The sequence below is a fragment of the Microcaecilia unicolor genome, chromosome 3 (assembly GCF_901765095.1).
Source record: "Microcaecilia unicolor chromosome 3, aMicUni1.1, whole genome shotgun sequence".
NCBI lineage: Eukaryota > Metazoa > Chordata > Amphibia > Gymnophiona > Siphonopidae > Microcaecilia > Microcaecilia unicolor.
The window spans coordinates 70,161,842-70,188,086 of NC_044033.1; positions in this window are offsets into that span (position 1 = coordinate 70,161,842).

The following is a 26,245-nucleotide window of genomic DNA, read 5'->3' on the forward strand; positions in this document are numbered from 1 at the left end:
CGTCTATTATAGTTTTCAAGAGTTTCTAATTTTAAGGAAACCTTAATTTTATCTTTTATCAGAGTATCTGTTACTGCTTTCAGAGATGAGATTTCAGATTTTTGATTAGACAAGTCTATTTTAACATCCTCATGAGCTAACGTTAAAGCATCTATTTTATTTACCAGCAAAGTCATATCCTGAGAAGTTTTTGTAGCCAGAGTCGTCAGTTGTTGAATGGCTGACCAAATGGATTGTAGAGTTACCGCTTGTGGAACCGCTTGTTCCATGGTTGTAATGTCTGCTTCCTGGGGCAGAGTACCTCCGTCTGAGGGCCTTCGGTTCCCGACTTCCGGTTCCTTGGGGTCCTCAATACTCGACCGCTGGATTGCAGGACAAAGCGGTGGGTTAAAGTCCGGTGGGGGCCACCAAAAGGCTTTCCACAAATTCATCATCCTTTCCGAGAAGAAGTATTCGTTCAGGTTACTTCATCAACTGAGGAAAAACCAGAACTCAGCTGAGGTATATGACTCTGTCTCTGCAACAAAATTGGACAAACTAAATTAGTATTATGAACTTCATCTGCTATCCTATTCTAAGATTTTAGGGCGAGAAGACACAAGCATGTTACAGAATGACTTCTTGGATTCACTTTGGATTTTCCATGAAGCTTTATGCAGTGAACCATCTACAAGTCCTTTGTGCCTAGCTTTGGATTCTTGCTTATGCATCACCAAGGTACATGTTTATTTGAATGAAAACTGGGCCAAATTCAGTAAATGGCACCCAAAGTTAGGCGCCAATAAGATCTGTGCTAAGTGCTAGATCTATGAAAGTCTCTTAGGGCTATGCAACCTTTAAAGAACAGTGCTTAATGCAGAGTCTTATGCCTGCTGAAACCTGGTGTAAATGCTGGTGTGCAACTAATTGTGGGAACACCCCTAATTTGCCCTTGCCCCCTTTTGAGTTGCACGCAAGACAATTTAGGCACACAGTCTTGTAGAAGAATATATAAGACAGATCCATGCATAAATCTAATTAGTGTCAATGAACATCAATAATTAATTGTTAATGGCTCATTAACTAATTAGTTTGCACTTGGATCTGGAATCAGTGTCCAAATTTGGGCAACTTTTATAGAATCCAGGGGACTGTGTGTATTTACATGTAAAGATTCCATGTAAAACTATATGCTGAACTAACCTCTGCTCTGAATCTGCCAACCTGATTTCACTTTCCTCAGCTGTAAGGCACGGAAACGGAAAGACAGTATCTGCTTCTTCAGTAATAGAAAATACATGCAACAAAGCCCCCCTCCTCTAAATAAAATACCAAAACAAACATCAGCAACCTGCATATCTTTCAGATTCTCACCTTGCATAGGCTGTGAGTTATTTGTGTGGCAGGGTCAGTCCTGACACTGAAAAATGAGCTCAGTCATAGATCCTTTGGAAGGCTGTTGATGTTTGCCATAATAAATAGTGCTCATTTCAAGTCAAATGTTTTCATTCTGTATTCAAAGGAATGTAATATATTTTTCATTACCATGGTAACCTTGTGGTAGTTCTGGATAGATACCTGAGGCTCATAGGCCCTACATGCATTCATTGTTGAAACTAAACGATCACAATGCACTGCATTTGTTTCTTTAGCAACAAATACTACTTATGAGAAGTAGAACCTCAGTTGTGGTTTGGGCTATATAATGCACTATCAATAATAATTGCACAAAGCCTTTAATTCTTTTTACCTGTTCCTCTCAAATATTTTTTTCCTTGGCTTTCTCATTGAAATAGGGGCGAAGCCAGACACCCCATTTTGGGTGGGCCTGGGCCAAGGATGGGTGGGCAGAAGAACTCCGCCTTGTCCCACAAGTGATTTGGCCTCTCCCTCTCTCATCTGCATACCATATGGTCTCTCAAACATCCCCCTCCCCCACATAGCTTTTAAATAGCAGATTTTCACTGGCAGCGAGCAGCAACTAATACACACTGCTCGTGTTGGCCCCACAGCCTTCCCTCTTATGCAACTTCCGGTTTCCACATAGGCAGGAATACATCAGAGGGAAGGCTGTGGGGCTGCTGCGAGCAGTATGTATCAGTCGCTGCAGGCAAAGATTTGCTATTTACAAGGTATGCAGGAAGGACAGTTGTTGGGAGTTTTCGGCTGATGGGACTTGGGGATCTCTGCCAGCCACATCATAGGTGTGATGCTACTGGGTGGGCCTGTGCCCACCCAGGCCCACCCTTGGCTACACCACTACATTGAAAGTTATCACTTGTGAAGCCTCAATCTTCTGGTTCAATATTCCTTGTCTTCTCCCTTCCATTATACTACATCAAGTAAGTAACATTTTTTCTATTTCAAAAAATAGGTGGTACTACAGGAGCTAGTCATGACTCAGGTTCTTCTTTTCTGCAGGGAAAAGGATTTTCAAAAACTTTTTTTACATGGATAATAGCAGGGGCAGGAGCAATTTTTACAGATACCAATGGTAACTGAAATACCGATTTAGTTATCATAAATAGATCTGACAGATATTGAGATGGATGTACTTCAAAAAAGTTTGTCCTTCTTCTCTACTGTAAAATGTGATCCATTCCAAACCCGAGTTGATCTTTGTTCAATTTTTGCGCAAATTACGAGTCAGGCAATTTTTCACTAGGCAGTCCATTGTCCAGATTATCTCTGTGATTAAAAATGACTCCAAATGCACTCCCCCTGGGTCCCCAGTCCCACTTTTCACAGCCTTCCATCAATATGTCTTAAGAGGTTTTTGAAATATAGAAAAAAGTTGCAAAAGAAGTTCCACAAACTTAGTAAAGCTGAAATTCAGGCTGTACTATCCCAGAATCATGACATTAGTCATAAAATTGGTGGATAAAGGTGGTGGAATAGTGGTAATCGACAAGGAAGGGTACTTTGAAGAAACTGAAAGACACATCTCAGAGAGTATTACTTGCCTTTTTCTGAGGATCCAACAGGCTGCAAGAAGAGATTTCTTAATTAGTTGATTTTGCACACAGATCAAGATATATTACCCTTAAAGAAAAGTTGTTCCTTACATTTAACACACCTGTCTTATCTACAATTTACATTCTACCTAAAGTACACAAGTCCCTCATCAATCCACCAGGAAATGGATCTGTTCTAGAACCTCTTTCAAAATTTATAGATTTTTTCTTGAGACTCTTTATTCCACAACTTTAATTTTATGTGAATGATTCCTCGCACATGATAAATATGTTGGTTTATTTTTATGGGGATTTGGAATGTGAACTTTTCATAATCCTTGATATTGACTCACTGTATACCAATATACCCCAGGTTGAAGCATAAATAGTGATAGAAAACACATTAAGGCAGAGAACTACACATCTGAGGATTCCCAATCATTTCATTCTAACAATAAGCACCATGGCATTAACTCAAAAATTACTTTTGCTTTCAAAAAACATGTTTCCAATGAATTAAAGGGACGGCAATGGACGCTTCAATGGCACCAGACATTGCAAACTTGGAGCAAACATTTTTAGAAAAACATTCTTTTAAGACTGAGATCAGATTGTATAGACATTATATTGATGACATTTTTATCATTTAGAAGGGAAATTCGGATACACTTTTATGATTCCATGCTTGGTTAACCACTAGAGACCCCAATATAAAATTCAAGATAAATTATAATACACACAAGATTCCTTTTTTAGATATAGTGATTAGAAAGACACGCTATGGGTTAGCAACTAAAATCTACAGAAAGCCCACTGACAAGAACACCTACCTTCACTCTTACTAGTTATCACAATAGGAGCTTAAAAAGCAATCTCCCGTACTGTCAAGTTCTAAGACTACGGAAGATTTACTCTAATCTACAATACTTTAATACACAAGCAATTACAATGGCTAGATGTTTCCGACAGATAGGTTATTCAGTCAAGTGCATATACAGAGCTTTAACAAGGAAAAAGTGTAGTGTAAATCCTTGTTAAGCGCTAATCCTGAAAAAGCTAAACCAGACATTGTCTGTACTTTTAAATGCTCCCATTATGCTATAATATACAATATATTATTAGGAAACACTGGCACATTCTGGAGATACACAGTTGTTTCAAGGATAAAGAAACAATTGTGGCTTATTCCCACAATAAAAATATGAAAGAAATATTTGTCCCATCAGCCTTGTCAGACAACGTGACAGATGAAATTAGATATATCGGACACTCAAAGTCCAGCTCTTGCTCCTTTTGCAAGCATTCATTGATTCTTACTCACTTCACATACAGAGTTTCTATGGATTGTAATTCAACCCAGGTTATATATGTCATTATTTGTCCATGCAATTTGTTATATATAGGTAAAACAAAAAGGTTTTGGGGTAATTGAGCATAGAAGTTGCATTTCCAGAAACGTTACCGCTTCACCTCTTGTTGCACACTGGAATGAATTTGAACATACTATTGATAGTCTTCAATTCTTTGTTATCAAAGAGGTTTAGTCTAGATAATGTGGTGGTGATAGAGATGTGATCTTAAATTAGAATATAAGAATAGCCATATTTGGTCAGATCAATTGTCCATCTAGCCCAGTATCCTGCTTCCAAAAGTGGTCATTCCAGGTCACAAGTACCTGACAGAAACCCCAAAACTTAGAAAACAAAAACTTATCTTGGTGAAAGTGGAACAGAATATTCGTTTTTGGATTCAATACTGTTCCAACTTCTGATTTAAGTATGGAATTGGACCTCAGACCATTTGTGTAATTTATTTTTGAGGTGTTCCTTCTGCTTTCCCATTTTCTCTATTCTTCTTCTTCTGGCATTTTGTTGCATTCTCCTTTGTTCTGCCCTCTCTTTCCCCATTCCCTGCCTATCTTCCTTTATCTTTTCTTTCTTACTCCTCCTTTCCCTTCCCTTCCCTCCCCTCCCCTCCTCTTCTTTTCCCTTTCTCCTCCTCTCCCTTCCCCCCTCCCCTCCCCTATTCTTCCCCTCCCCTTCCTCCTTCCCTTCCCCTCCTCTTTCCCCTTTATTCATTATTTTTACTGATCAATTATTATATTATTGTGTTTGATCAGTTGCTATCTTTGGGCCTCTTTTATCAAGCTGCATTAGTGTCTCCTGATGCAGTAATGCCAACATGAGGTTCAGTATAAATAAGTCTGATGACAAGCAAGTAATGGTGCACTACCTTTGTTCCTTATGGCCATGGTATCCAAGTTAATTTTTATTTTTAAGTCTATGATACATTCAATCCATTTGGTAGATTTCTCCTACAGGATGAAGGGGCCCTTTTACAAAGATGAGGTTGGCTGTATGCGTGTGCAGCACATGCCAAAACAAGACTACTGCCATGATAGCATGCCCCCTGGTGGTAATTTCAGATTTGGCACGTTCCCATACCACCGGGACAAATTATTATTTTATTTCCTACCACTATGGTGTTTCCAGCATTATTTGGAAGTTAGTGCGTGCCGACCGGTCACCACGCATACAGCGCATGATCCTTACCACTAGATCAATGGGTGGTATTAAGGGCTCAGGTCATAAATAGGCGTGTGCTGGTTTCAATTTTACTGCAGGTCCTTTTCCCAGCCCATTGAAACAAAGTTGTTTTTCCCAGATGCAATAAAAATTGGCCTGGCCACTTTTTGCCACAGCTTAGTAAAAGGACCCCTTAGCTATAGAAATGTTTAATAGTAGTAGTAGTAGTAGTAGTGACACTGCAAGCATGTGTGCTATATATTCTTCAACATACGCTCTTGCAATTTTATCATTGTTTTTCTCTTTTACCAACAGTATTGGCTATTCAAGCAATTTGTTCTCTATCTTCTCTTTAACATTTTTTTTTTTTTTTTTTTTTTTTTTATTTCTTTATTTATACATTTCATATATACATTAACAAGAACACCTCTTGTACAATCTAGGAGAACTGTAAGTACATCTTTTCACAGGAAATCTCAACCCACACTCACTCACCCGCCTCCCCCATTAGTCCACAACTAGGGCCAGGAAACCAAGTCACTATTCTGGGCAAAATTTAAACCCTATTAATCTAACACAAAAAGAGACTCTGAAGGGAGTAATGGGCAGCAATTTATAACTGAGGTGAGGATACATCCTCCGCCCCAACCTCTAGAGAAGCCCCCCAACTGTAACACAGTAGGGCGCAACTTAAGAAAAGCTTGTCGCCTCCTCTGCGTTACCTTGGTCACATCCGGATACATCCGTATTTGAACATTCAAAAATTTTTCCTTTCGAAATTTAAAGAATAGCTTCAAAATCCTATCTCTATCAAACTGAGAAACAAATGTCACTATAAGGGTGGCTCGCTCCCGTCGCTCCTCTTCACCCTCCAACTCCCGAATAAAGTCCAGCGTGTCATACCGCCCAGTGACATCCTCACCAGCGGCCTGCACACCCCGGACCGCTCGCTTAAAGGACTGCAGATAATAAATCTGCGAGATAGGTGGGCATGCCGGTTCAGACACTTTTAACACTTCAATGAGATATTTTTGAAAAGTCTGTAGCGGTGCAGTCAGCTGTAATTTAGGAAAATTAATCAATCGCAGAGTATTAGCCCTCTGCCGATTTTCCAACGCCTCAATCTTCCTATGCAACCATTGATTTTCTTTAATCATGGTTGCTTGCACCGCTTGAACCGACTGTATGGCCAAATCATGGGCCTCAGTTCTTTCCCCCACCTTCTGCACTTGCAGTCCCAATTGAGTAACCGTCTCAGTTGGAAGCTGAGAGGCCTGCGACAGTAACAACATTTTAGTAGATAAGGAAGTTTCCAGGGTCAATAATGCATCCCAAATCGTTTCCAAAGTAAAGTTAGGAGGCTTAGGCAACAGTGAAGACTTACACCAAACTGCAGCACTCCTCTGGGCTCCCAAGGCTGTGCCAGCCCCCTCCTCCAGAAGTGATCCCTCCAGGGCTATGTCTCCCAGCATGCTGGTACTCCCCCCTTCCGGGGAATCTTGCTCGCTCCCAGCCGCAGCAGGTCCCGTCCCAGAGCCAGCCGCCCCCTCATCAGGGGCCAGGAAGCCCTGTCCGCCTGCAGCCCGAACCGACGCAGGCATGGGAGGCGGTTCCCTCACCTCCTGGCTGAGCTCCGTCTCAGGCAGCAGGGACGCTTCGTCTCTCTCCGCCCCTCCCGGCAGCAAGACGCCCGAACTCAGCATACTGCCCCCCGCAACGACAAAGCGGTCCAGCGGTCCAGAAACGGGTCCCGCGGGCGCCCCGGGACCAGGCACCCGCTTTCCCTTCCTTTTCGGCATTCCCCAGGCAAACAAACTCTCAGGTAATCAAACGCCGCCGAGCTGCCTCGCCGTCCTCCCTTCAGGCCGCCATCTTGGTTCCTCTCTTTAACATTTTTTTATCATCGTGGCACATAATAGTAATTTTGTGGTTTCATTTACACAGAAAAGTTTTTCCACTGTAGTGGTCCTTTTTATTCACACCAATACAAGCGTTCTTCTTCAGTTTTATTATACATTGTTTACAGATATGTCTCACATGTATTCTCTCTTTACTATAATGACGTTCTCAGTAAGTAATTCATTCAGATTTCTTCTCTCTGCCTACTTATTTGTTTAAATATTGCATTTGTATTGCCACTAGTCTGGCGATCGCCTTTCCAGTCTATTGTAAGCCACTTTGAGCCCGCATCCTGTGGGAAAAGGTGGGGTAAAAATGCGCTAAATAAATAAATAAATAAAAATTTCACAGAGTGTGCTACATTTATAAACATACTCACTCTTTAGTATATCATTTTTTCAGCAAGCAAGTCATATACATGTATTATATCATTATATTTTCTCTGTTGTATAATTTAGGAAGTGCATTGTGGCACGTGGAGGGGCATTTTCGAACGGGGATGCCCATCTCTAAGGATGTCCCCATGAAGGGGCGGGGCATCCCGTATTATCGAAACAAGATGGGCGTCCATCTTTTGTTTCGATAATACGGTCAGGGAAGCCAAAATCATGAAATTTAGGTCGACGTTAGAGATGGTTGTCCTTAGGTCGTTTTTGAGATGGTTGTCCCCGGTTTTCGGCGATAATGGAAACCGAGGATGCCCATCTCAAAAAATGACCAAATCCAAGCCATTTGGTCATGGGAGGGGCCAGCATTCATAGTGCACTGGTCCCCCCTGACATGCCAGGACACCAACCGGGCACCCTAGGGGGCACTGTAGTGGACTTCAGAAAAAGGTCCCAGGTACATGGCTCCCTTACCTTGTGTGCTGAGCCCCCAAAAGCCCCTCCCAAAACCCACTCCCCACAACTGTACACCACTACCATAGCCCTAAGGGGTGAAGGGGGCACCTAGATGTGAGTACAGTGGGTTTCTGGTGGGTTTTGGAGGGCTCACATTTACCACCACAAGTGTAACAGGTATGGAGGGATGGGCCTTGGTCCACCTGCCTGAAGTGCACTGCAGAACCCACTAAAAACTGCTCCAGGGACCTGCATACTGCGGTGATGGAGCTGGGTATGACATTTGAGGCTGGCATGGAGGCTGGAAAAAAATGTTTTTTTCATTTTTTTTAGGGTGGGAAGGGGTTGGTGACCACTGGGGGAAGCAAGGGGAGGTCATCCCCGATTCCATCCAGTGGTCATCTGGTCAGTTCGGGCACCTTTTCAAGGCTTGGTCGTAAAAAACATTGGACCAAGTAAAGTCGGCCAAATGCTCATCAGGGACGCTCTTTTTTCCATTATGGGCCGTGGACGCCCATCTCTTAACCACACCCCCGTCTCGCCTTCGGTACACTGCCGACATGCCCCCGTGAACTTTGGTCATCCCCGCGACGGAAAGCATTTGAGGACGCCCAAAATCGGCTTTCCATTATGCCGATTTGGGCAACCCTGAGAGAAGGACGCCCATCTCCTGATTTGTGTCGGAAGATGGGCGTCCTTCTCTTTTGATTATGCCGCTATTAGTGTTAATGCCGATGCCTAAAATAGGTGCAGACCAAGTGTATTCTATAACAACACAGATTTTACAAACACCCCTGACCCGCCAATTCCACGCCCCATTTTCAACCATGCAGCTTAGAATTTACGCACATCACGATACAAAATATGCTTACACAGGTGTGCATGTAAATTCTTATTCTTGCCATTTAGTGTCAATAATTGCTTGTTAAGTGACACTGATTGGCTTGTTAAGTAGATCTTTTTGTCTGTTTAGTTCGATTTTATATTCATGTGCCATTGTTTTTAGGACAAGGGAGTTCCTCATTGTTTTGGGTTATCCCCCCCTTTTTGAGGGGTAGTTGCAAAGTCAACATCCTACCACACAAAAGCCAGAAATACACTCAGTAGAGTTCTATAATGGCAAACAAGTAGCATATGTGCAGTATACTTACTATGATGTCCTCTCTCTATCACTTTCCCAGCCCCAATCCTTTCCAGCTCTAAGTATGTGCTGGTGATATTTCTTGGCCACCTTGATGGATGAATGGAAAAGATGTGACTACTACAATTATAGCATTGCAAATTGAAGTTGAAGGAGTAATTCCCTTGAAACAGCCAGTTGGGCAAAACATGAATTCATGCGGGGTTCCTGGTTTGTTTGTTTGTTTTTTTGCCACAGCTTCTTTTGAAAGTGAATCTTTGCACAAGATAAATTGATTTCTTTTTGAATAATGAATGATTTAATATTTGAAAGGAAAAAGGATCAATGAAGAATATTATAACCTAATGCTCTGAGAAGGAGAAAGTTTTGAAAGGCTACAAGACTTGGATGATCCTATATGTACAGGTGAGGCAAGATATGTAACCCCATACAGTTTTGTTTTATTTTTACTTTCTTTTTATTTTAGTATGCATCAATTTTTACAAGCAAACATTAACCTTAACCTGAAAACAGGATTAACCAGAAGAAAAATTGTTCCCCTATGAGGAAAAGAAAAACATTAATGGTAATAAATTATAAAATTCCTCTTATAGTCCCCAATAACAGGATCCATTAGATATCAAAGAGAGAATATCATTTAAGCAAATATTCAGACAGAAAGGCCTAGCAATTCAGACTTACATAGTTATGCCCAACTTTCATTCTAGGATCTAAACAGGAGATACACTACCAAGCTGCAAAGGAAACTTATTATCCAGAAACTGTTTAAGATGAACAGGGTCATAAAATATATATCAAACATTCTGAATCTTTACTAAACCTTTTACAGAAAAATGGAGAAAATATCCCCCCCCCCCCCCCCGCCACCACACACACAGATTTTGAAGAATGTGAGGGTGAAGTCTAAAAAGGACTTCCTCCTTTGCTGGGTTTCTTTGCCCATATCAGTAAAATACCCATGGAACCTGTCTATATTTGAAAAACAAATGAAGAATTACATTTTTATCTGATTTGAACACAAAAGATAACAAAAGTTTTGCTCAAGTATCTATCATATCTTGAGACATTTCCAAGAACTCAGACATGTCCAAGTTGTCAGGAGATACCAACTTTAAACCATCATTAGAGTCCCAACCAGATGATCCTGCAATCTGTCTCCTTTTAAAAGACAAGTAATAGATCTTGTATATTGGAAGCAAGCTCTCACTAGATAATTTCAAAACTTCCTGCATTTATGTCTTAAAGAGTTCTCTCCCTGAAAGCATGTGAGCCTTAGGTAAATTTAGAAATCTATGATTACAGGCCATCATAGAGTTCTCTGCTAGTTCCATTTTATATTGAATGTCCATTGAGCTTTTCAGCAATTTCATTTGACCTGCCTTTAAATCTTTAATCTCTTCTGCTACTTTACTAAGTTCTCCTTGATTTTCCCCAGTAGTTGTTTCCAATTTAGATAGTCGAATTATAACACTTTCCACATATTTTTTCCACTGTATCAATTCCATTACTTACAGTTCTTTTAAACTTAGTAATCACCTCCCATATTGGAAGGTGTTCCACTGCCACATTCATCTCAAATTGCCCTTCAACATATCCCACAGGAGGTAACAATACTTCTGTGGTTCTTGATGGGAGTGAACTTGATGTCTCCACTCCTACCCTGGTACATCCCCCACCCTCACATGTGGAGTGGCAGCTGCAGGCACTATCGGGGTCCTAATCATATCCATGGGGCTTCCCGTGTCAGAATACACCACCACCACTTGTGTTCCAGCCACTCCTACAGGGGTTATTGAGCTGCATGCCAATGGTTGTGGTGATATTCAGGCTGGTTGGCTGAGCGATGCGTTCTCCTCAAGCTCTGTCTGCTCTCTCAACACAGGTGGGCCAGCAAGGACATCTTCAGCACTCTCCTGTCAAATCACACCATATTGCATCAGGTCTGTGCCACAGATGAAGAGTCAGGCAAGACAGTTCTTACTTTTCTCTCCTCTTCAGCATTTCCAATAACCAAAAAAAGGAACTGTCAAGGGGTCCTTTTACAAAGCGGTGGTAAGCCCAATGCGGACTTACCGCTCACTAAAAGGGAAGTACCGCTGGGCTACCGCAGCAGCCTGGTGGTAGTTCCTACCCCCAGCATATGCCATTTCCGGTTACTGCTGAGGTAATGCGGGAGCCCTTACTGACACCTCAGTGGATGGCGGTAAGTGCTTCCACCTGAAATGGGCACATGACGAGTGCTTTACTTGTCATATGCCCATTTCTTAAAAAAAAAAATCCCTGCCTTTTACCTGCTGCGGTAAAACGGGGCTTCGGCGCATGTCAAAAATCACATGCTGATGCCAATGCAGGCCCCCTTTGCCGCAGTTTCGTAAAAGAACTAAGAAAGAAAACTGAAGCAGCCAGCTCAAAGTAATGTAGCTTTGGTCATCTTAGATCCCACCCCTTACAGTGTTTTAATAATTTTGTCAGAAACCGCTTTGAATTTCAACGAGAAATTTTACGTACTTACTATTTAGTCATCATATCTATATATTACTACTAAACAACATTTAGTTATCTTAAGCTATATTGATGTTACTGACATTTTTGTGTTACTATCTAGCGATAACATCATTCAAACGATACAATTAACAATGTGTCAGAATTTTGCAGTCACGCCGACAAATTTTCTTCACAATGCTGAGCTTTCAGTTCTTGAGATGATATGTAGCCACTATCATCTTTGCTCTGAAACCTTGTTCACAGTGTCTGGATTCTTATGTTGGCTGCACCTCTGTTGCCACATACCATCTTGGGAATGCTCCTTGTCTGTTGAAGCACTTCCTCAGTCTCTCCCAGGCTCCTCCTCATTTTGACATAGTTCTTCTTCTGGTCAGGCACAAGGAACAATTTATCTTCCCTTGGCAGGAGGAGGGTGTCAGTAGCTCCAAAATTGAGGAGTCATGTTATTGCAACCACTTGGGTAGTGTCCCTGCAACTGTGATGTCAACATGTATGTCACATATATGCACTCATGCACATGTGACAGGACACACAGATCACTGGATATGGTCGCTTATAGTTGTTTAGAGTATATTTATTTATTTATTTATTAATGTATTCATACCCCACATTTTCCCCATAGACATGCAGGCTCAATGTGGCTTACATAAACCAGAGAGAGAGAGAGAGAGAGAGATCTCTAGATGATATCAGATACAAATGAGAATAATACAGTAGAAGGGCAAGTAAGAAAGAATACTTTACATAGAACAGTACAGAAGAATACGACTAAACAGGATCCGCATATGCCAGCTGGCAGTGGCCAGAGTCCTACATTGATCCCGGTGAAAATGAGCATATTCTGTAAAGGACACCCCTGCATGCACCCTTTATAGAATACATACATAATTTTTGACATTGACATTTAGGTGCACACCTATTTCACTTAGCATTCTGTATAGAATTGCTCTTTGCAAGGCTAAAAGGAGATGTATAATATATTTTCAAATGATAATGTAGGTTAGATCTATTAGCAACTTCCCTGCTATGTGCTGTCTTTTAAAAAAAAATTAAAAATTTGAATGCTTCCTTGTCTGAATACAAACATAAAGTGAAATTCTTATGAAAGTACATGTGGACTTTCAGGGGGCTAAAAATCCATTTTTCTGCATATGGCTTTAGACAAATCTTTTTTTTAAATCCAGGTAACAGGTGCTTAAGCCTTTGAAAATGTACCCCATAATGCATTGCATTAGATTAACACAATATGCCAATAGTAAGTAATGAAAATACCTAATTTAGTTGTGTTGCTAATTAGGACTTAAGCACACTTTCCATCTGTCAATATTCCTTCGTTCTACTAACACATCGGCACATCAGCAGTAAGACACAATACACACAGCTACCGTCCTGTCTAAATGTCACAGGCAGCTCTGGAATTCCACAGACCACTTATGTTCTGCTGAAGTAAAGAAAAGGCATTTTAATACAGTATGATAAAATTAAATATTAAATTTTCAATAAACATTTAGTATGCATGCACACATAGCAAAAATTACTGATGCTTTCAGCAACATGGATTTTGAATGGAAACATAAATAAAGCATATCTTTTTTGTTTCTCTTGTCTAGCTTGTACCTGCAGTCTTGAAGGGAAGGGAAAGAGAGATAGAGAGAATGAAAAATGTGTTGAATAACCTGCTATTGATCAAAGATGAAAATTCTAAGACCATAGAAACAAAGAGACCCGTTTACTAAAGTGTGCTAAGGAGACAGAGCATGAATTAGCAATGGTAACTCTTTCCGCACCATCACAGCAAGCATTACTGCACTGGCATGGCAGCATGCACTAATTCACATGCTAACTGTATAGCCCAGTAGTCTTCATTAATGTTTAAAATGGGGCCACTTTGGATTAATGAGCTGAAGGAGAACCACCAAATATCTTCCCATGTTGGGCCACAACACTGCTGACCTTTGTGTGTCAATGACATCCATTCCTGCCAGCTCATTTTCAAACTTCATGGGGGGTATCCTCAAGGTTGTGAACATTTTCAAATGCATTCTTTTTTGTCTATTGAGAAATGCCTTGACCTTCAAGCATGCGGCTCTTCCCCCATCCACGTTCCCCTTTATGTTGTGAGCCTGGGTAGAGAGGCAGAATAGCAGAAAAAAAGCCAGAAAGACAATGGGGGCTGCTCCAGAGGTCTCCGTGGGCCACCATTGACCTCTGAACCTGGAATTGAAGTCCAGTGGTACAGCCTGTAAAGAAGTTGAAAATGGGCAGAGTATAGGTGGGAATTAGCATGGATTGTACATTGCAGTTAGAGTACAGCCACTTAAGTACATCTGCATAGTCCCTACATGTGAAAGGCAGTTCAATATGTGCACCTATACTTATGCATGCTTTACACAGATAAATGCAGGATTAATTGGTAGGTAAGTGCTTTTCTGTATGGATAACATCAGTGCTATAGGGCCTTATTTTATAAAAGTTATGCTCTTAAATTTACACTCCTACATCAACACTCCTAAATTTATAAGCATAATTTATGCTCCTAAATTTAAACTCATAAATTTAAGAACATGATGTATGCTCCTAAATGTAATAGGCCCTAAATTAGGAGCATAATTTTAGGAGCATAGATTATGCTTGGAATTTAGGAGCATAAATTTAGAAGTGTAAATTTAAAAGCCCTATGGGCCTTATTTTATAAAGGTTATGCTCCTAAATGTACACTCCTAAATTTATTTATGTATGTTAAATCTATGAGCATAATAGGCTCTACATTTCGAGTGTAAATTTGGAAGCATAGATTATGCTCATAATTTAGGAGCGTAAATTTACACTCCTAAATTTAAGAACATAATTTATGCTTCTAAATGTATACTAAATCTATAAACATAATAGGCCATAAATTAGGAGTGTATATTTAGAAGCATAGATTATGCTTATAATTTAGGAGCATAAATTTAAGAGCTTAAATTTAGGAGCATAACCTTTATAGAATAAGACCCCTTATTCAATAAAGATTATGCTCCTAAATTTGCCCTTGTAAAAATGTATGCCCCTAATTTATGAGCAAAATTTATGCTCATAAATTTATGGTTTTAAATTACAAGCATAATATATATTGGAATGTAAATTTAGGAGACTAACCAGCTTATAATCGAACGAGAAAAACGCCCAAGTTCCGACCTAAATCGGGAGATGGGCGTTTATCTCACAAAAACGAATAAAGCGGTATAATCGAAAGCCGATTTTGGACGTTTTCAACTGCACTCCGTCGCGGATGCGGACAAAGTTGATGGGGGCGTGTCAGAGGTGTGGCGAAGGCGGAACTGGGGCGTGGTTATCTGCCGAACAGAGATGGGCGCATTTCACAGATAATGGGACAAAAGTATGCGTTTTTAGCTAGAATTTAGGGCACTTTTCCTGGACCCTGTTTTTTCACGAATAAGGCCCCAAAAAGTGCCCTAAATGACCAGATGACCACTGGAGGGAATCGGGGATGACCTCTCCTGACTCCCCCAGTGGTCATAAACCCCCTCCCACCACAAAAAATGATGTTTCACAACTTTTTATTTTGACCCTCAAATGTCATACCCACCTCCCTGGCAGCAGTATGCAGGTCCCTGGAGCAGTTGTTAGGGGGTGCAGTGGACTTCAGGCAGGTGGACCCAGGCTCATCCCCCCCCTACCTGTTACAATTGTGCTGCTTAATGCTTAGTCGTCCAACCCCCCCCGAACCCACTGTACCCACATGTAGGTGCCCCCCTTCACTCCTTAGGGCTATAGTAATGGTGTAGACTTGTGGGCAGTGGGTTTTGAGGGGGATTTGGGGGGCTCTACACACACAAGGGAAGGGTGCTATGCACCTGGGAGCTCTTTTACCTTTTGTTCTGTTTTTGTAAAAGTGCCCCCTAGGGTGCCCGGTTGGTGTCCTGGCATGTTAGGGGGACCAGTGCACTACGACTCCTGGCCCCTCCCACGAACAAATGCCTTGGATTTATTCGTTTTTGAGCTGGGCGATTTCATTGTCTATTATCGCTGAAAAGCAAAAACGCCCAGCTCACAACTTGGCGAATAAAACATGGACGTCTAATTTTTTCGAAAATACGCTTGGGTCCGCCCCTTCACGGACCCGTTCTCAGAGATAAACGCCCATGGAGATAGGCGTTTCTGTTAGATTATGCCCCTCTAAAGCCCCTATTGTGTAACTAAGGGGGCATATATGTGGGCGAGACTTGGGTGTATCCCCAACATGTGCGCTCAACTTATAGAATACTGGCAGTTGCACTTTTTGCTTGCCTAACTTAGGCATGCCCGTTTATGTTTGCCATTAACCTGACATACATGGATTTCCTACATCTAGACATGCCAATGTGAGTTTATGTTAGTGTTCTATAACAGAATCTGAGCACCAGATGCCAGTATAGAATAGGCATACTCCTCACTGCATTGGCTTGCCTACATCTTGGCCCCCCTTTATAGTATTGCTATCTTACTGTGCGGAAAAGAATTCTCTGTGCAGTACCTGTATGGGAACATGCTGGGCGCTCCCTTAAAAATAAGTGCACAGACATAGGACTTACTGCATATGAATGTCGTACTGGGCTAGATTCTATATGAGGCGGCTAAAAAATCTACGCGGTAAACATATCTGCCTAAGTGTATTCTAGAAGTGGCACCTAGATTTATGCGCGGTATATAAAATACGCTTAGTTGATATCCCAGCACCTAAAACTATGTGCCTCCCTCTACACCAATGAAAATATGGTGTAAATTCTCGGCCGTAGGTTTACGCACACTGGGCCATATTCTATAACTACATGCATACATTTGGGAATTCCCATTTCCCTGCCCATAGCCACTCTCCTTTTGAATTGCACACATTAGAATTTAGGCGCAGTTCATTACAGAATACGCTTAGCAAGTTGTGTGTGTAAATTCTAATTATTGCCAATTAGTGCTCATTATTGTTTGTTAAGAGCTGTTATTAATGCTGATTAGCTTATTAAGCTACGTGTGTTGTTATAGAATACACCTGGAATTTAGCATGGAGCTCTAGGCCCACTATACCATGTTCAGATCGCAATTCAACATAATAAAATATAACCTGATATCACTGCACTTAACATTAAGCATCTAAACAGCATGGGCATATGTAACTTCCAGGGTTCTGGGAGTCCTGTCCATGCCCTGCCCTTGTGCTTGCCTCTCGTGAAAAACGTGCTATGTAAATTAGGTGCACCTTTAGCACTTAGGCATTCTGCTGGCACTTTCATGGGTAAGTTTATGTTTATTTAAAACTTGATATAACGTCTTTTCTAAAAAAAAAAAAAAAAGTCAAAGCGGTTTAAAAATAAAAATAATAATAAGTAAAACAATAAAATCAAGAAAGGAACTCCATTAGCTGATAGGAAAGCAATCACTTATTCCCAGTGGCGGCCCTACCATTAGTCCAACTGATGTAGGGGCTTGATGGACCCTCAGTTTGTCCCAGTATGGAAACGCTTATGTTTTTGTGTTAAGAGTCAGAAGGGAAAGGGGGAGGGGTGTGAGTATTGAAAGAATGGGTATGGGAGAAGAGCCAGAGGGCTATAAGGATGAGTTGGGGATGAAGGCATGTAAGGGAGGTGTAGGCAGGAGGAGGAGGAGGAGGAGGAGGAGGAGGAGGAAGAAGAGAGCAGAGGAACATCATCTGGAGGAGGAAGATGTTGAGGAGGTAGAGAAAGTATAGGGAGGAGAGCCATTGTTGACTGACAGAAATCATAAGAGAGACAGGGAGCTCATTAGTATGAGAGAGGAGGGGAGGCTAAAGGACAGGGTGCTTACTCAGCTGAGCCATGCCGCCTGAAGCCGGATACCACTCTGTTCCTCCTACCTCGTAACATTCGAAGTACAGACAACACTTTGCTAACAAAGGAAATGACATGCTGTTCTGAGACAGTGATAGAAAATATAATATTCTTGAGGCCACAAGAAAATCTAGTATAGTGCTGTTCAAACCTTTTCTGGCCATGACCCCATGATTGCAGCTACAGTGATAACCACCCAGATCTTGCCAGGTATTTGTGACCTGGATTGGCCACTGTTGGAAACAGGATGCTGGTCTTGAAGGACCTTTGGTCTGTCCCAGTATGGCAATACTTATGTACTTATGTAACCATGACCTACTACTACTACTACTATAAATCATTTCTATAGCGCTACCAGTCGTACGCAGCGCTTCACAATTGAACATGAAAAAAAGACAGTCCCTGCTCAAAAGAGCTTACAATCTAAATCAGGACAGACAGACAGTACAAATAAGGAATAAGGGTAGAACAGACAGATAGGACACATAAGGAAACTGACTATTGAAGGGAGGAAGACAAGATAAAGGTTACGAGCAAGTGACAAGTTAGGAATCAAAAGCAGCATCAAACAGGTAGGCCTTTAGCCCGGATTTGAAGGCGGCCCCGATGAGGCATGTCATAATGATGCGCCTATGTAGTGCCTGCCTAGGTCATGACCCCAAACATTGCATGCATGACCCTTTTTGGGGACACAACCGTTTGGGAACCACTGGTCTAGTGTGTCAAATCATAAATTCTGAAAAGCAATCACTGCTGATGTCACCAGTTTGGACATCCTGTTGCATCTCAGGGAGCACTTCAAACACTGATTCAGTAATGTCCAATACAAACATTTCCTCATTCAATCATGTATAAGGGCAAATGAGTGTAAGACCAGTGGAGGCAAACCATAGTCCATATTTTTAACCAGATCCAAGAAGTATTTCATCTTTCTAAGGACTGCCCAGGGATCTGGAAGAAAGGGGGATGAGGCCAAATAACATTGTGCTTTCCAGATGGGTTTTGAGGAGCATTTCAAGATTCTTTCTACAGGATTTCTCCTATTTGTGTCTACAGAAGAAATTTTTGAAAATAGGCTATAGAAGTCTGCCCGACACTGGCCTTAGTTCTTTCCAACTGGAGTCGCCATCTAAGCACCACTCGACACATCAACACACATGCAGTCCTTTGTTTTTATACCATTCATTTTCTAATTAGAGATCCTCTGTGTTCATCCCACTTCTTTTTGAATTCAATCACCATTTTTCTGTCCACCACCTATCTCGGGAGGGCATCCAGGCATCAACCACCCTCTCCATGAAAAAGAATTCCTGACATTACTCTTAAGTAGAGGAGTGTGGTAGCCGTGTTAGTCCACTCTTAAGGTTATCAATAGAAATCAAACAAAATAAAACATGAAAAAGAAAATAAGATGATACCTTTTTTATTGGACATAACTTAATACATTTCTTGATTAGCTTTCGAAGGTTGCCCTTCTTCCTTCTTTCCGATCTGAGGAAGAAGGGCAACCTTCGAAAGCTAATCAAGAAATGTATTAAGTTATGTCCAATAAAAAAGGTATCATCTTATTTTCTTTTCCATGTTTTATTTTGTTTGATTTCTATTGATGACATTACTCTGAAATCTATCACCCCACAACCTCAATTCATGTCCTCTAGTCTTATCATTTCCCCTTCTCTGGAAAGGATTTGTTTCTATATTTATACCTTTCAAGTATTTAAATGTCTGTATCATATCTCCCCTATCCCTCCTTTCCTCTAGGGTATACAATAATCGATATGAGATATGACAAGCATAAAATAACTGTGCCATATCTTTTCGGCAAAAATAACGAATCTTATGAATTTGTCAAAGATAATAAAAACAAGAACAACCTGTGAGATATGAGACTGTCTCATTTCACTCAGAAGTGAAATCTAAAGCAACATTAAAATGATGTCTCCAGTTTAAAATGTTTACCATCTGTAATAGAAAAACACAGCTCAATCAAAATTCTAGTTTTATTGTAAAATAAAAGCAATAGTGTGGCACTGTGAGGAGTAAAAAAAATACATTTCACACATGAATTTAAAGACTTTATATCTCGCTTAAGCATTTACCACTTGTGAATTATGCAGCTCACTCTTACTTGCAGATGCAAATATATTATTCCAGTCTGTTCAGATTATTTATTTATTGCACACCAGTGGAATGAAATTGCCATGAATCTCTTGTACAACAGCTTTACACCATTTACAGTAATCAGGTCTTCCAGGCAACTTACTCGGACAACTTGCTGAACACAAAGGCCATGATTTATCAAAGCATTTTCCTACTGGCACAAGAACCCCCGTGGATAAATCAGGTCCAATGACTTCAGTTAAAGTACTGTAGAGGATTTTTAATGCTATGTCGTTTATCTCTGTGAGAAAATACACTTCTTGGGCTGATTTCTCAGTTTACTTTCAAACTCTGTTAGTATTTATTCCCCTTTGTTAAAGGATTGATTATCTCTATTGTACCCTGCTTAGATTCTGTAGACACATAGGTTACATGGTGCCTCACTGTATCACATTAGGGGGTCCTTTTACCAAGCTGCGGTAAAAAGGGTCCTGCGCTAGTGGTGGGGGCCATTTTTGCTGAGCGCTGCAGCCCTTTTTACTGCCTTGGGTATAAAAATCTGAAAATAGCCATGGCCATGTGGTAAGATTGCTCTCACCATGTTGCTGTGCGGTGGGGGGGGGGGGGGAGCACTTACCGTCAGCCATTGAGGTGGTGGTAAGGGTTCCTGCGCTAACTCAGTGGTAACCGGGTAGATCACTGCACTACCCGATTACTGCTGAGTTAGTGCCATGCTAGAAATTACCTCCCTATTTTCTCTAGCGTGGTAAGTGGCGTGCACCGAGGCTGGAACTACTACCAGTGTCTGCGTTGGTAGTTCCAGGTTAGCATGCAGGAAGCCCGTGCTCTGTAAAAGGAACTCTTGATTACTTAAGTCATGACACCATCATCCATGATATTCCTAGGTCTTATCACAATCATCACTGAGGTTACCCATGAAGAAAATTCAGGAAAATAGGAAGAGCTCCAATGCAGTATCCCTACTACTACTACTACTATTTAGCATTTATATAGTGCTACAAAGCGTACGCAGCACTGCACAAACATAGAAGAAAGACGGTCCCTGCTCAAAGAGCTTACAATCTATATCTATATCTATATATGGGGTGTGTGCTATTGGTGTTCATCAGCTTTGTTTTGGCTCTAATGTCAGGTATGTACTGCCAAGCCTCAAGTCTTGTTAACTGTAAAGTCTCAATATCTTGAAGTATAACCTTGGCACACCAGCATACACCTGAAGTCTCTTTATTTTCTGACATTTCCTTTATTGAGTACATATAGCTAATTTACTCACAGTCAGATGTTCAGAAGTATTGCCCCAGGGCACAAAGACTCCATAATTCTGAGAGCTGTATCAGTGGTTGGAGGTAGAAATCTGAAGAAAGGCAGCTTTATTGCAGATGTGGGAAAATAGTTGAACAGGTTGAAGTAGCTCAGAGCTGGGTGACTGGAAAGTGCAATATCTCATTAGGAAGATATATTCAAGGTAAAAAACCAAGTTTGTTCCAAGGAGTTTAGCAGGACAAGTGCTGTCTGAAGCAAGATGGAGAATGCTTCATGAAGGAAGAGACAGAGAGGCCAAGAAGGCCCAGGGAGGAGGGGGTAAAAAGACCAATGGGGACAGAACCTGCCATCAAGTAGCAAGGGTGGTCCTAGAGGACAGCCCTTGATTGGAGGCAAAGGTCATACCTGGCTGACCTCTCAGAACAGAGATAGTAAGAATGACCAGGAAATGATTGCAGGTAGACAAAGGAGCCAAGCTTGGCTGAGAAAGAGAGGAGGTCTAGGCAGCAACACAAACCAATAGTAACAGTTCTTATACAGACAGGCAAGTGTGGCTGCATTGCCTGTGAACTACATTACACACAATGCATTGCTCACGTATCTTTGCAGTGAGAACTGCAGCAATGAAAATCCTTAGAAATGAGAATTACAGTAAAAGCATTAAACACATTTTAGGGTAACATTATAAACTAGTGCAAGGCTGTCAGAGGACAGAACATGCACATGAACTGACTTTAAATGCATGTTACAAGTGGTGTGCCCAAAGTTCGGTTCTTGCGTCTGCTCTTTTTAACGGTTTGAAAGCGATATTGTTGAAAGGCTATCTGATAAGGTTTGCCTCTTTGCAGGTGACAGCAAAATCTGCAGTAATGTAGACACCCCTGATGGTGTGGATAACATGAAAAGGGACCTGGCAAAGCTTGAAGTAGAGCCCGACTGAAACAGTTTTTTTCAGTTTCAAGCAAAACCAAAACTGCCACCAAAATGTCCATTTTCAGCCAAAAGAGAAAATGTGACAGAAACTAGGTGCTTGATTTCAGCCAGAACTGAAACCGAAACAATAGCAAAAGGCCCGTCTGGTTGTGTGGATGTGAACAGATTTATTAATATTACACACTTCTTTTGCTACTGGAGTTGAGCTGCTGCTGCTCCTTTTGCTGCTAAAATTGGTGAGCTACTTATTTGGCTGCTGGAGGTGAGCTCCTCTTCCAGGTCGGGGAGGTGGGGTAGGGCTTCGGCAACCACCATAAACAAGAGACCAGTTTCAGCCATAACCGATAACCTGCATGAAGCTTTTTTTTTTTTTTTGTAGAAACAAAAACTTGCTGAAAACAGCTTTTTGAGTCAGTTTCAGCACCAGAACTGAAACCGAAACCAAATTTTGGCCTGGCTCTAGCTTGAAGTCTGGTCCAGAATTTAGAAACCTAAGATTTAACGCTAAAAAAAATGCAGTATATACATTTGGGCTACAAAACCCCAGGGAGAGGTACAGTTTAGGGAACTAAGTACTTCTGTGTATGAAAGAGGAATGGGGTACAGTGGTGTAGCCAGACTGCCAATTTTGGGTGGGCCTGAACCCAAAGTGGGTGGGCACAAATTTTTCTCTCTACCCCCCCTCCCCCCCCCCCCAGCAAACTTTAGTCACACTAATCAGATGCATTTGTCACACAGGGGTAAAGTGCTGCTTTTCAATGCATCAGGTTTCAGAAAATAATTTATTCAATAGCCTAACACCCTTTTCAATGAGCTTTCAGAGGCCAAAACCTCCTGCCTCAGGTCAGTATAATGCTGTTATGGTATCCTCTCCTGACCTAAGAAAGTATTGGTCTCTGAAATGTTATTAACACAGGTACCATATTACCTGATTCTAAATGAAAAATAAAATTATTTTCTTTACCTTTGTTGTATGGCCATTTACTTTTTCTCATTGTGTTGCTCCCAGTCTCTAGATTCTGCTTTCCTTCATTTTCACTTAACTCTTCTGCGCCATTTGTCATTTTTCTCTCCTTTTTCTTTACTTTCTTCAATATTTTTCAGCCTCTCTCTCTGTCCAGATTTAATTCATTCTTACTATCCATTCTTTAATTTCCTTCTTTTTCCTTCATCTACCTATGGCTTTTCATCTTTTCCTCACCCTTGTTCTCCCCATGCCCCTTCCTCTTATTCTCCAGTCTTTCTCTACTCCCCTTTTTCATCCAGTAGCTCTCCTCTTTCTCTCCCCATCCTTCTAGTGTATCCCCTCTTTCTCTCCCCATCCTTCCAATGTCTCCCCTCTTTCTTTCTGCATCCTTCCATCCAGTGTCTCCTCTTTCTCCCTACCCTTCTATCCAGTGTCTTCCCTCTTTCTCTCCCCATCCTTCCACCCATCTACCCTCTCTCCTGATCCTTCCATCTAATGTCTCTCTCCCCCTCCTTCTATCCAGTGTCTCTCTCTCTCTACCCTTTTCTGTTCAGTGTTCCTTCTCTCTCCACATCCTTCTAATCTCTCCCCTTTCTCTCTGCATCCATTCATCCATCTCCCCCTTTCTCTCCCCATCCTTCCATTGTGTCTTTCTCTCCTCATCCTTCCATCTGTTTTCCCTCTTTCTATCCACATACTTCCATCCATCTACCCCCCTCTCCTGATTCTTCCATCCATCTCTCTATCCCCTTCTTTCCATCCAGGCCCGCCCACCCAGTTGTGTGCTTATGTAGAAAAAGCTGGATGCATAGTGCAGATTTAGATATGTTCGTGTTGATTTAGATATGTTTCTGGTTGGTAGGTCAATTAGGTCTGTCATGTATCCCAGGGCTTCACCGTAAATGATTTTATGGACCATGGTACAGATTTTGAAGGCAATTCATTCTTTAATTGGGAGCCAGTGTAGTTTTTGGCGGAGGGGTTTTGCACTTTCAAATCGCGTTTTTCCAAATATAAATCTGGCTGCTGTGTTTTGGGCTGTCTGAAGCAGAAGCTTCTTTAAGATTTGTTCTTTGCAGCCCACATAAATTTCATTACAGTAGTCTGTGTGGCTTAGTACCATTGATTGCATCAGGTTGCGAAATGTGTCCCTCGGGAAGAATGGTTTCACGCGTTTGAGTTTCCACATTGAATGGAACATTTTCTTTGTTGTGGATTTCACTTGGCTCTCTAGTGTTAGGTTACGGTCCAGTGTAACGCCGAGGATTTTCAGGCTGTCTGATATAGGGAGGGTGTAGTCTGGGGTGTTGATACTTATGGGGGTGTCTGCCTGTATTCGGATGAGAAGATGAGACAATGTTTTTTTTCTTTGTTGAGTTTTAGTTGAAATGCATTTGCCCATGAGTCCATGATGTTCAAACTGAGCTTGATTTCGTTGGCAATTTCTGTCAGTTTGTATTTGTAAGGAATGTATATTGTGATATCATCTGCGTAGATGAAAGGGTTGAGGCCTTGGTTGAATAATGACTTGGCTAGTGGGGTCATCATTAGGTTGAAGAGGATCGGTGATAATGGCGATCCTTGGGATACTCCACAGTCTGCTTTCCACGGTGATGATATGTTTGAGTTTGATTTCACTTGATATGTTCTTGTGGTTAGGAAGCCTTTGATCCAGCTGAGTATGTTTTCACCGATCCTGAAGTAGTCTAGTAGTCTTAGTAGTATGTTATGGTTTACCATATCGAATGCGCTGGACATGTCGAATTGGAGGAGAAGGATGCTTTTGCCTGTTGCAATTTCCTGTTTGAATTTGGTTAGGAGAGTGATTTGTACTGTTTCAGTGCTGTGGAGGGGGCGAAATACTGATTGTGATTCATGAGAATTTGTTTATGTAATCAGTAAGTTGTTTGGTTACCAAGTTTTCCATCAGTTTGATTGCCAGTGGGATAGATGCTATTGGACGGTAGTTAGTGATTTCATTTGGTTTTTTTTTCTTGGTATCTTTTGGTATTGGGGTGAGTAGGATGTTACCATTTTCCTTAGGGAAGAGGCCTTGCTGGAGCATGTGTTTTTGGATCCACTAAATGTTGAATTATTTCGTGAGGTTTTTCTGACCCATGATTATTGATGGACCAACCACATTTATGAACGGCTGTAACATTAAGACAGTACAGATTGTGGACCTTGGTCATTATGAGGTCTTTTCCTCCCTACTTTTGAAAAATTGGATTTGGTTCCTGCACTTCTATATTATACTATATATACCATTGTTTATTTCAGATAGAGCACCCATCTTGACATCCAGTGGTGGCCGAGTCAAATCCCACTGCTGCTTCTTGTAATCTTGGGCAAGTCACTTAGCCCTCCATTGTCTCAGGTAAAAACTTAGATTATGAGCCCTCCAGGGACAAAAAATTATGCGGTTAAGGCCCGATATTCAGTGCTGGCACCCGCATAGCTAAGCGGCTCCTGCCTGCTTAAATCGCTTTGAATATCAGCCTCTATATTCTTTCTGCAGTATTCTCTTTCCTAATGTACTAATGTTTTTGACAATTGCTTGATTCATTAATAGATATAACTTTACATTTTAAAACCAATTATATAATAAATATTTTTAATGTTAAATTCCCTGGTTTGGCGATGAGATTATCTGGGGAAACCACTGTGACATATTTTAACATAATTTTCTTAAAGTGTAATACCTTCCTCCACCATCAGGTGGTTTACAATATGTATGTATTTGTTTTTCTATCTATTTATATTTAATTTATTAGAATTTTTGCACTACAAAAACTATTAAACCAAAGCACACAAGCAAAAGAAGCATATTCAAACATAAAAGAAATGACTTACAGCTGCAAGAAATCCAAGCTTTAAAGTCAATGAGATATGAATATGGAAGGGACATATACATTAATATAATGAAAAATAAAATAATAAAGAAACCATTTGAATATGCATAATCAGGCAGAAATTTATAACTGCCCCTCAAACATTCTCAGCAATGAGACTCCACTGCTCCCTGTGCACAAGTAACCAGCTCTTGCATCTTGGATCAGTAAAGGCACAATCACACCCTTTAAGTTTAGTAAAACACTTCTTAGGGAATTTTAAAAAGAAATTCATCAAGATATAAATTCTACGTCCATGATACAAATGTGATCTAACAGAAAACAAAGTCTCGGGAAAGTGAAGACTCGCACTGACCAAAGCGTGTGTGTGTGTGTGTGGTGGTGGGGGGGGGGGGGGGGGGGGGGGGGGGGACATATAATGAAG